The sequence below is a fragment of the Malus domestica genome, chromosome 10 (assembly GCF_042453785.1).
Source record: "Malus domestica chromosome 10, GDT2T_hap1".
In the NCBI taxonomy this organism is placed as follows: Eukaryota; Viridiplantae; Streptophyta; class Magnoliopsida; order Rosales; family Rosaceae; genus Malus; species Malus domestica.
In genome coordinates, this window is record NC_091670.1 from 11,189,259 (window position 1) to 11,202,358 (window position 13,100).

At 36.3% G+C, this 13,100-nt stretch overlaps 1 long non-coding RNA gene across 1 annotated transcript; it reads left to right on the forward strand.

Moving 5' to 3' along the window:
- The first annotated feature begins 11,046 nt into the window (after positions 1 to 11,046).
- Positions 11,047 to 11,334, forward strand: LOC139188334 (uncharacterized). The gene is made up of 2 exons (XR_011571703.1): positions 11,047 to 11,181; positions 11,254 to 11,334. It is a non-coding gene; the product is annotated as an uncharacterized lncRNA (long non-coding RNA).
- Positions 11,335 to 13,100: the final 1,766 nt, after the last annotated feature.

Sequence of the window (13,100 nt, forward strand, 5' to 3'; positions counted from 1 at the left end):
ACAGGGACAACGAGCTCGCATGTTTGAGTATGCCTAGTTTCATGGAGCGTCTCAAAGAGCTTCTCATACTGCTCCTAGAGGACCTCATTCTTCATTGCTATCTTGTTGTTATGGGCTTCTAGTTCATTGACTTTAGCTTGAAGAACAACCCTCTTTCCTTCCTTTTTTTCGTTGCTTCGCATTAGGTGCAAGAGGGGTGTCATTCTGTGTGCTATGACTTCCTTCACTCCCCATGTTAGAGAGGGATGCCTGGTTAAAAGAGAGTGTAGGAATGGTGGAAACCAGTTTAACAAAACTGAAGAAAGTGGGAATAAGTGTCGTTCCCACAGACGGCGCCAAATGTTGATGCACAAAATCAGTGAAGACTTTAGTACAACAAAAATTGCTAAGTTTGTGACCTTCGCTAGATTGCTCTGGTCACTAGTGTGGATAAGTATGTAAATGGATAGAGACAGGGAAGCAAACACAAGATGTACGTGGTTCACCCAGATTGGCTACGTCCACGGAGTAGAGAAGTTCTCATTAATTGTGAAAGGTTTACACAAGTACATAGGTTCTAGCTCTCCTTTTGTAAGTACTAGTGAATGATTTAGTACAAATGACATTAGGAAATATTGTGAGAAAATGATCTCTATTTATAAAAGAGAGTTTCTAGTTTCATTCTAACATTGACACGTATCGTGTTGTGATTGGCTTCTAATGTTGACATGTGTCGCGCTATGATTGGCTTCTGATGTCGACACGTGTCGCGCTGTGATTGGAGGGAAATTCTTCTGGGTCCTTGACGGTATAACGTTAACCGGTGCTCAATAGTTTCGAGATTGGTCAAATATGGTACAAACATACTCTTTTATAGGTTACTCGGATTTTTGCATCTCCACCCCTTGTGACGGTGAGCAAATTTGGTTCCAACAAGTCTCAAATTAACGGAATTATGCATTGGTAGTAAAACTCACACAACCTCGCTATGGTAAAACCCAATATGGGAGAAAAACTCATAGACTAAGGAGAAACATGAGAAGTATGTATAATGTCAAAACTAAATGTCTACAGGATGAAAATAGTAAAATCTAACTGGGGTATGACCAACCTTGGATGGGTGTCTCGTTAAAGCCTAGTAAGGTGGCAAAAACCCAGTGGAAAAATGCTCCTAATTGTACAGAAAAAAAGTACACTAAGATCAAGTGAGTATACTTCTGAATACTCCTCCTGAGTTTGACAAAACTTCGAAAAATGAGAAATACAGGAAATTTAGATTCGATAATTTATGCATATTGATTCCTTGGACAATCTTCTGAAAGGTAGACTTTGTCAATGACTTCGTGAAGAGATCAGCCAGGTTATCCTGGGAATATATTTGCTTGATTTTAATTTTCTAATACTTTTGTTGTTAATGTGAAAAGAAGAATTTTCGGCGCAATGTGCCCGGTGTTGTCTCTTTTGATATATCTCCTCTTAACTTGGTCAATACATATTGTGTTGTCTTCATAAAATGTTGCAGAGGCGTTAACGACGAAAGAAATACCTTAGGTGCTTCGAATATGTGTCATTACTACTCTCAGCCAGAAACATTTTTGAGTAGCTTCATGCAGGGAAGTCAACATGGTTCAAAACAGTCGCAACTAGGTCTGTTTGGTGGACCTTCAAGATATTGTGATGTCTTCAACGGTCAAGATGTGACCCTTTGAGAACATTTGCTGTACAAATCAGATAAGTAACCAGCATTAGTGTAACCAGCAAGGCGAGAATCAGCCTGAGGTCTAAAAGGGTAGTGGATCCTTTAGAGGATTTATATAGGTAGAACAACCCCAAATCTAGCGTACCCTTCAAATAAAGGGAAATATCTTTAACATCACTTCAATGTTTGCATATAGGCCCATTGTTGTATCTTGCCAAAAGATTCATACCGAAAGAGATTTCCAATTTAGTGCACTGAGCTAAGTACAATACAGCACCAATTGCACTTTAGTATGGAACTTCGGGCTCCAAAACCTTTTCCTCGTCCTTTGTTGGACGGAAATGATCTCGTTTAGCATATAGCGTCCGAACGACCATAGGGGTACTCCAAGGCTTCGTTCTATCCTTATTAAAATGACTCAACACCTTTTGGGTGTAGTTTAAATTATACACTAGGATTTCATCTGAATAATGCTTGATCTTCAAGTTGAGACAGTATCGAGTTTTCCCAAGGTATTTTATCTCAAATTCAGACTTCAAGTGCACGGTAATTTTCTCAAGCTATTTGGGAGTCTCAATGAGATTCATGTCATCAACATAAATTACAACGACCGCAAATATGGAATATGACTTCTTAAATGTGACTTCTTCATAAACACGAATAGGCATAGTTCATTGTTCACATATCCTTACTGATCAAATACTCACTCGAACAATTATACCACATCCATCCGGATTGTTTCAATCCATATAGTGATCTACTTAATTGAATTAAGATGGATTCCATGGTCTATAACTATTTGGTCCAATCAATGTAACTTCTTCTAGAACTTTCATATAGAATTCCGTATCAAGAACCTTATATAGATACGTGGTTACCACATTCATAAGATACATATTCATTTTTTTCGAAAAATCTCAAACTGATATGGTAGTGGAATGTTATGACACCAATTACGGAGGAATATATCTCATAATCAATCTAGGGCATGAGAGAAGGCTTGCTCTACAAGGCGTGCCTTATATCGCACTATCTTATTCTTCTCATTACACTTCCTGAAGAAAACTGACTTGTAGCTAATATGCTTCACATGTGCAGGGGTAGGAGTAACGGGCCCAAACATCTTGAATTTCACAAGTTAATCAAGTTCGACCTAGATTGTTTGTTTCCAATTTGACCAATTTGTTACATCGAAACTCACCAACGGAAGGTGGTTTATTGTCATTTCTTAGCATGATATTAGTACCTATTGTGTATGCAAAAGCATCATCAATTATCATCATAATCGAATCCTAAATCTCATATAAATTTGCATAATGGACCAAAATCTCACGATTATCAAGAGGCGGATACGTCTCATAAATGGCGCTTACGTAATCTAGAATAACCTCATGTATTGGAACGGTTGTGTAGGCGATTGTCGAATTCACACTAGGTTGACTAGTTTGTGCCGTCGTCCTCTTTCAAGGTTGTCAAGCCTTTGAACCAACTAATATGCCAGGCTTCAGGGTAGGAGCAGATGATTGGCTAGTTGTCAATGTACCAGTTTGCGCACTACGTGCAACCGACCCTTATTCGGGGACTTTTGGTACATCGATCCTTATAGTCGTGTTTGCATCAGGTATATGTGATCTCGTCACCTTTGCTAGATCGGTAAAAGAATCTAACATGCTTTGAGTAATGCTTTGTTAATCTAGAATACGGCACATTTAGTTTTAGACTGGGCAGTGTGGGGATCTAAATGAGATATAGTAGAGGTAATCCAAGAAAATTCACGGCTTTCTTCATGAACGTTTGCATTCTTATCTTCCCCTATCGATGGGAAGACTATCTCATTGATGTGATAGTCCACCAAATGTGAGGAAAAAGGATCACCTGTCAAGGGCTCTAAGTAGTGAATAATGAATGATGATTCATAACCAACATAGATTCACATTCTTCTCTGATGACCCAATTTGGTACGTAATGGCGCCGCTATTAGCACATAGACTACGCACCCAGACACGCGTAAGTGTGAGAAGTCAGGCTCATACATAGTAACCAACTGTAATGATGATAAGATTGGGTAGCAGTGCACCTCTAGCTGACAAACATGGTTACATTTAATATTGCATAACCCCAGGCAGATACCGGGATCTTGGTTCGCATAGTTAAGGTCCGAGCAATCACTTGAAGGTTTTATGAAAGCTTTTGCCAGGCCGTATTGGTTGTAAACATGGGGTTCTGAATGTTCAACTTCAATCCCAATAAACATGTGATAATCATAAAAAATATTGCAATGTATACTCTCCAACATTATCCAATCGAATCAAATTAATCAGATAATCATAGGTTAAGCCTTAAGCTTAATTATTTGAGCTAGAAGTTTCGTAAAGGCATCATTGCTTGCCGACAAAAAGCTGATATCTGACCAATGTGCTAATACATCAATCAACACCATAAAGTAACTGAATGGCCCGCATGTTGGTTGGATAAGTCCAAAAATATCCCCTTGAATCCTCTGAAGAAACTTAAGGGATCGTGAATAATCTTTGTAATTAAGGGTAGTATTCAACTTCCTAAAATAGCATGCTTGGCATGACAGACATCAAGGATAAATTCTCAAATAGCTGGTTCAAAGATGCTCAAGTGATACTTTGAGTATACAACGCATCATGTCTCATCTTGGATGTCTTCAAACGATCATTCTAAAGCAGCAAAACACTTCGAAACCCGAGCACATAACTAGCTACATAGTGGGCCTCAATGCCTCGAATGGTCATGATGTACAACCCTTTCAGGAGGCATTCATCTTTTCATGAATATGCTTCTAGCCATATTCGTAAGAAGTTATGCAAAGGTATTCTGAACCGTTCTCTTCACTGGTTTCAATGTGATAGTTATTCTCTTGAATATCTCTAATACTCAACAACGTACTTCCTGGATGGGAAGAATATAGGGCCTCTTTAGTAGTTAAATTATGTACCATTAGACAACATTATACGGGCCTTTCCATATCCTTCAATCCAGTTGGATAAGCCTCCTTAGACATGTGCCCCTTTGTAGGATCATCCTTGTGCTTGTGTCCATACTGATAAATTAATGAATGATGAAGTGAGAGATTTGATTGAGCTTGAAATGACTTTCTCTTGGAATAATTTTGTGCAACACATTAGGGTATTTTTTTTACCAGGATTTTTCTCTCTTTTCTCTGAGGGAAAAAACTAATCGTTGAAACGTATAAGAGAATACATGAATATTTATAATACCTACATGTGCCCTTTGGTAGCCTTGACGGGATGGAGTCCAACACCTTGCGCCAAATCCACCACTTAAGCTCACTTGGGCTTATGACTTGGACCTCTTTTAATTAAATAAAGCTCAAAAGCTTATTTTAATTAAAAACATGTCCAATAGGCCCACATAATTAATGCAATAAATTAACAATTAATTATAACCATTATCCACATAACGTTGTTGGTACTATCATATGTGTGTGACCTCTTAGGTTCTACTAAAGCCGGTAGTGAAATTAATTAGTAAATTAATTTAGGGCAAAAGACTGTTTACTACCCTCATGTTTCGTGGTTTTCAACATTTAGTACATCAAGTTTTTTTCGTCTTAGAGTCGTACCTAAAGTGTAAATTTTGGGACAGTCTCATACATCCGTTAGTCAAACTCTTAAGTCTCCCGTTAACTGTGACGTGGCGCCCATGTAGACAATAATTGGGCGCCACATGTCATCCACGTGGAAATTAAAAAAAATAAAAAAAAATATATATATATATATATATTTTTAAAAAAATAAAAATAAAAACCTTCACCTTCCCCAAATCCCACATGTGCCCACCCTCCCATCACCCACCTCTTCGTCTTCAACAAATCCCACCCTCCCATCACCATCTTCGACTCCACACTCAGGAAGAACAAAAAAAAACAAAAAGAAAACCCAGAAGAAGAAGAAGAAGAAGAAGAAGAAGGAAAAAATAAACCAAAAAAAAAAAAAACCGGAAGAAGTAGAAGAAGAAGGAGGAGGAAGAAGCAAAAAAGGAACCTAGTTCGTCCCCCTGAGGAAGAAGAAGAAGAAGAAGAAGAAGGAAAAGGAAAAAATAAAATAAAAAAGGGAACCAAGTTCGTTGCCCCGAGGAAGAAGAAGAAGAAGAAGAAGAAGGAAAAGGAATGAAAAAAAACAAAAAATAAAAAACAAAAAAAAACAAAAAAAAAAAAAAAAAAAACCAACCCAGTTCGTCCACCCCCCCCCCCCCCCAAAAAAACTCAACCCCCTGCAACCTAGAAGAAGAAGAAGGATGAGGAAGAAGAAAAAAAAAAGAAAACCGAACCCAGTTCGTCCACCCCCAAAACCCAATCCCCTGCAACCCAGAAGAACAAGAACAAGAAGAACAAGAAGAAGGAGGAGGAAGAAGAAAAAAAAAAAAAAAAAAAAAAAACCAAACCCAGTTCGTCCACCCCCCCTCCCCAAAACCCACCCCCTGCAACTCAGAAGAAGAAGAAGGAGGAGGAGGAAGAACAAAACAAAAAACAAAAAAAACAAAAAAAAGGGAATCCAGTTCGTCACCCCAAGAAGAAGGAAAAAAAATTTCAAAAAATTTTGGCGGGAAAAAAACGTTTGGGCAGGAAAATTTTTTTTTGAAATATTTTTTTTTTCACTGAAATCCCTTCTCTAAAAAAAATCCACGTGGCACCCAGTCATTGTCCACATGGGCACCATGACACAGTTAACAGGAGACTTAACAGTTTGACTAAGAGATGTATGAGACTGTCCCAAAATTTACGTTTTAGGTATGACTCTGGGACGAAAAAAAATTGATGTACTAAATGTTGAAAACCACAAAACTTCAGGGTAGTAAACAGAGTTTAACCCATTAATTTAATTCCATAAGCCATGAGTGATACCTAGTAACATGTTATGGCTATCTAGATTAGAAGTATATGTGGTATAATCATGATACTCAATCGAAACCTTGATTGTAGTTATAAGCAATTCAGCTCTTCTATCATCTATATCACGACCAAGATTTATGTGATACGGATTTATGTCAAATCACATATAGATATCTATGATCACCATGATGCATCTCATGTTGAAGTAGTTCTTACAAACATAGCTTGATCAACAAGCAACTCGACCAAAATTTTTGAAATGAATCTTTAAGTGGCTTTAAGGGATATCTCCTTCTATTGAATAAGTATCAAAAGGTGATAGAGTGCACATTCATATAACTCCATACTCATACACATGAACCAAATCAACACACTGTATGGCCCTACAAGGTACTGAAGAATCTAAGGCGAAGTCAAAGTTCATATCTACACAAGATATATGATGCTGCCTCAAGTCTAGGAACTATTCTCATACTACAACCTGAAACTTTGCAACGTTTGACATATGCTAAGCACTTTACATTTGAGTTTATTAGGCAGTCATTGTTCAAAGAACTTGTGCAACTGACAAGCACTTGCATATGCATGTGTCCAACATGCATATGCACCTGAAACTCACCTACAAAATATTGATATCCTGAACTAATTATTGGGATCAACTGATCAAGACAAAAAAAAGCACATGGAAAAATATTGAGTTATAGGGGTAAATGTAACCAATGTAGCTCTGCTACGGCCAACATAGGTAGCAACCCATTTTAGTACGAATTTAAACCACATTATTGTGATCCCATTGTGTGGCTAAATTTATTCCCCTCCCTCTTAGTGTAGAAAATATCGTTTGTTCAAAAAATAAAAAATGTTGTTTAGTAAAGAGTGAAAATAAGATTTGAGGTCAACAATATCAGATAAAGTTAAATTATTACAATTTGAAGTACAAGATAAAATTTGAAGAGTAGATTGGAGTGAAAATTTTAAAGTAGCATAAAAGTGTTAAATGGATGAGCAAAGTGTTATGTCCTATTTTGCTTAAGGGAGATAGAGAGGTTGTGGCATAGTTTAGGTATGAAATTAGTCTAGTGTGCATAGTACCACATTCATCTAGACAACTAACTTCCCCACATTTATACCTAATCACGTGTTTACTTGAACTCAGTCACATGTATGCAAGAAACATGATTCAAATAACTCACATTTGAGGACAATATCCAAAATGTTATCCAAACTAAAACAAACACCAAACCTGAATCTGAGAACATAGGAAATTGTTCACAAAGTAAACTAAAATTAACTAGGGGGTTTGACCAACATTACTTTGTACGAGGGACAAAGTGTTATAAAGTGTGAGAAACTTTTTTTCTGATTAAGTCTTCAAATTTGATGTAGATGTTTGATTGTTGATCTAATAAGGGTTGTGATGACTTGATCTCGGACGAATGGTTGAACTATTGCTTCAAGTTTTGAGCTTGAAAACAATACGTGGATGATCTTCACCTCAAAAGGCGCCGCAAAGGTAGTGTTTGATGCGGGATTTCGTTGCTTCAAGGGTCTTGGCGACTTGACCTTGAAATGAACGTTGCTACAAGTTTATAAGCTTGCAACAAAGTCTTGAAGGAATCGGCAAGAGCGCTTGTTGATTCTTCAAAGAAGTGCTTCGGCTTCAGTTAAGAGAAAGATTCAGCTTTGGTTGAATGTTCTTCGAAGAGAGCTTTGGCAGCGTATTATTCTTCAAAAGTTTTGCAGAGGTTCTTTTGTGTAGAGATTTTTTTTTTACCCTTCTACTTGTAGGATGACCTTGTATTTATAGGCTTCTCAAGGCTTGTCTTTGGCATTATTTTAGGCATGTTTTATGTCTTAATTTCAGCCACTTTACTCCCTTGGCCGAATTTAAGGATCTTGTTGCCTATTTTGTGAGCAATCTTCAATTCTTACTTGTTTTATGATGATTCTTTAGCTTTCTTTCCAATTTTAGGATCAATTTGGATTCCTTAGCCGAATTTAAGGGGGATGCTCCCTTATTGCCAAATTTTGGGGAAGTTTTATACTTCCTTTGCTTGATTTGTGCCACATGTCATTGATGACTTTTCCATCTGTGATGAGTCATATGCCACGTGGAGCTTTGTGATGCATCATTTGTATGCAACGAAATTTACATGTCTACAGCCACATCATTAATCATTTCAACGTCATCTTCCTTAATAGGATCATCTGCCTGTATTTCTACCTATGTTTCAAGCAATGCATCATCGTCATCATAGGTCTACATCACCACCAAAACCCCCACCACACAACATCAATAAATAAATAAACAAACAAAAATATCAGTTCTAAATATTTTCACAATGTACCATTAAAAGTTTTTAGATCAATGTTTCACTCAACTAATAAAAGGTTTTTTTTCTTTTCTTCTTGACAAATAAAAGTTGTTGGTCCATTTGGTATTCAGCGTTTCGATCATTTTGTAAAAGTAATCTCGGTAAATTTTTTATAAAGATCTACTTCAAATAGAAAGAATTTCAAAAGCAATCGTAAAAAGAATGAAAGCACTCAACGAAAACATATGATTGTCTATTAGTTTCAATGTAATAGGCATGAAATAAAGAAAGTTAATCAAAAAAGCATAATATCATTTTCAAAATATATAAACCTAGTGCCACCAAGTTTTCAAGTCTATGTTGATCAATGTTTTGTGTAGTTGGACTAACTCCACCTTACAAAGTTAAGGTAGTTTGTTCTCTCCACCAATGATGGGGTAAATAGTAGTCTGTTCTTCCACCAAACCAAAACTATAAACATAAATAATATTATAATGCATCAAAATTAGCAACTAAAAAATTTTAAACATAGGAAAAAAAAGACATTATGAAAAACTTACCAACATAGCCGGAACACAACATGTTACCAAATGCGGCTTACTGGCACGTACTAGCGATTTTTTCAAACACACAGCAACCGTCATTGCCCAATTATATGTTTAAATTTGATCCAATTTCTCTAAATTTGAGTAGAACTATTGCACTACAAGAGTGTGTTACAGAAATAAAGGCACATTAAATATGCAAAGTCTACATGCTCTTCATTTGATCTTCATGCAACCACATTTCTTATGAATGCCTCAATTCTAGTCTTTGTAACACAGTTGACCACATCTAAGAAATATTCAGCTATGAATGTTGTTTTATTCGTTTCTCCCCTAGGATACTTGTGTATTCCAAATATTTTCTCTCGTTGGGAATGCCAAATATATCAGCAATGTCATTAGCAGTCACCGCCCCTTTTGATGTCACCAAATACAAATCACCCTTGGTCTTTGTCATATTGTTCAATTATCGTCATGATATCATTGTCCAAAGTACTAAAAAAGTGCTCGGTTGTCACAAGCTTATCTCTATATGTTTGGTATAGTCTCCAAAACGATGTTGCCTTCATCTTAATATGATTTCGGCCTTAACATCAATTGTACCATAAAAAGGGGCAAAGTGTAAAGGATTTGATCGTAGTTCATGCTCTCATTCTTAACCGTTGATAACGTCATCATGTACCTAAAACATTTTTAATCGGTAATCAACATCTAGTATTTATGTTGATATGCTACAATAGAATAAAAATAAGGATACAAACTAAATGATTGGATCATCTGGTCACAACGGTAATCACAACTCAACATTTTTTTTTTTTTACATAAAGAAGAAATCTTACTCTGTAGAGAAAAATGTTTCTATTTCATTGTTTTCTTACTACTGCTAACGCATAAAATTATTACAAAGAGGAAAGTGCTTCATCTAGATTAATCAACAATTCTCAAAACGTATCAACACTTACCAAATGAAATACTAACAAAGAGATAAGTCCTTCATTTTCGTCAACCAAAACGTATCGACCCTTCCTATGCAACTGTAATTTAATCATTTAATTGAAAACAGAGGAAGTTTAAACCAACTACTGAACAATAACAAATGTACCAATCAAAATCAATGCGAAAAAAAAAAAACAAAAAAAAAAAAACTTCCAACTTCAAAAGACTATTAAAGCCAACCAACTGATAATTTGAATAAAAAAAAAGGGTAAATATCAGTTACTACCATCAAGTTTCGTGGCTTTTAACATTTAGTACATGAAATTTTTTTCATCCTAGAATCATACCTAAAGTGTTAATTTTAGGACAGTCTCATACATCCGTTAGTCTGGCGGTTAAGTCTATCGTTAAATGATGAAGTGGTACTCATGTGGACAAGAATTAGGCACCACATGTCATTAAAAATATTAAAATAATTAATTAAATAAAAATACTATAAATAAATAACAAGAAAAAAACTTAGAACCCCCTTCGTCTTCCCCCACCCTCCACCCCTCACCCACCGACACCCTTCCTCTTTCCTGATACCCACCCCTACCACCTAGCCTTTTCTCGTCTCCCAGAAACCCAGCCCCTTCCCTTCCCCCAAAATTCCCTCCCTCCCTTCTCTTCTCTAGAAATCAAGACTATTGATTATTTTTGTTTGTTGGTTTGTAATCAATTTATTAATTAAAAAAAATCATCAGAAATCAAGGGAAGAATCAAATCAGAGGGCTAGAAATTCGGGGAAAGGTTACGAGGATGATGGCGGCATCTTCGAAGATGGTGGTGCGAATTTGGATCTTCTGCAGAGAGACGACGGAGATCAGGTGCGGGCAAGTGGCGGCGTCTTCGAAGATGGTGTTTTCAACCACGAATTTGGATCGGCTGCGGAGAGACGGCGGGGATCAGGTGCGGGGAAGTGAAGGAGAGGAAAAATGATATATGTCTCCTAATTTAATTGTTGAGACAAATAGTACAAACAAATTCAGACCTATGCACTCCAGCTCCGTAAGCGGTCAAGAACTCGTGGCTATGAGACTGTTGCGTGTTCAAGCACACTTTCTGGACAAACTTGTTTTGTTGTTTTGATTTGCAGAGAAGAGAAGGAAGGGAGGGAATTTTGGGGGAAGGGAAGGGGCTGGGTTTTTGGGGAAGGGGGAAAAGCTTGGTGGTAGGGGTGGGTATCAAGGAAGAGGAAGGGTGTCAGTGGGTGAAGGGTGGAGGGGATGGAGGGTGGGGAAGATGAAAGGGTTATAGGTTTTTTTCTTGGTGTTTTTTTTTAATACTTGTATTTAATTAATTATTTTAATATTTTAATAACACGTAATCTTCAGTCATTGTTCACATGAGTGTCACGTCATGAGTTAATAGGAGATTTAACAATTAGATTAACAGATGTATGAGATTGTCTTAAAATTAACAATTTAGGTATAACTCTGGGATAAAAAAAGTTTCATGTACTAAATGTTAAAAACCACGAAACTTGGAGGTAGTAAACTGATATTTACCCAAAAAAATAATAAATGGAACCTCAATAACAACATCGACCTGGTACAGAAAGAGGGCCTTTAAAACTTACGATGAGTTCATCAATGGAAAAAATGTGTCACTGGAGAATAAACTTTACGAAAGGAAATTAACATGATTAGTATCCTGAAATTGAAATTCTTCTTACCTTGAGCCATCAGAATTCTTCGTGGATTAAAACTCTGAGAAAATGGACACCAAAATCTGCTTTGTTAAACGCTATGAACACCAAAAATCTAGGAACCAAAATCTAGGAACCCTCCTTTGTTTTGGCGTGAAGAAAATGGACACCAAAATCTACTTTGTTAAATGCTATGGTAGGTCCGGTAGTTTAGGTACATTAAAATGGGTTAATTAACGTACACATGGAAGCAAAATTGTAGGAGAATTTCTAATCAAATTGTTAAAACAAACAAAATATTTAGTCTAAGAAGCTTAAAAACAGATGTTTACGGTGTATGTAATTTGATTTTCTTTTTCTTTTTTCAGGTACATTGCTTTATTTTTAATGTAATTAACTAAAGGGCAAATTTGTTTACAATAGATCATGTTGTTGGGTTAACATAGACAAAGGGGGTTATTAAAATCTAAAAGGGTGTGAGTGTAATGTTTAAAATGCAAAGGAATTTTATGAAAACAACATAAACTTGAGAGGGTATTAATGTGATTATGCCTTCTATACTTTGCTACTAATCGAGAAACAACTTTAATAGCCAAGTTCAAAAATCGGAGAAATTTTTAGTTGTGACGGGAACACAAGTGCTACACCACGTGTTTTAATAGGAGTGGTGAGAAATTTTATTTTTTAAGTTATTAACATTTTAACACACACATATCCCACCATTTGTATAGTGACACATGGTGTACCACCCTGTGTACCAGTCATACTGAAAAATCTCTCAAAAAATTGTTCACAATTGTCAATGGCAATATCATTCATAAATATTCATATGCATTATCATTATTCTTGGGCAAATCCTATTATAGGTCGTCTCATCTGTGACCTAGTGCCATTCCATTTCAGAAAGAAAGAAAGAAAAAAAAAGGGGGGTAAATTACATAAAACTACCTTAACTATTGGGTCATTAACAGTTTCATACATCATATTTAAAAAGTTTCAATGTCATTACTTATCTTCGAATTTGTTACAATGTCATACCTCCCATCAATTATCT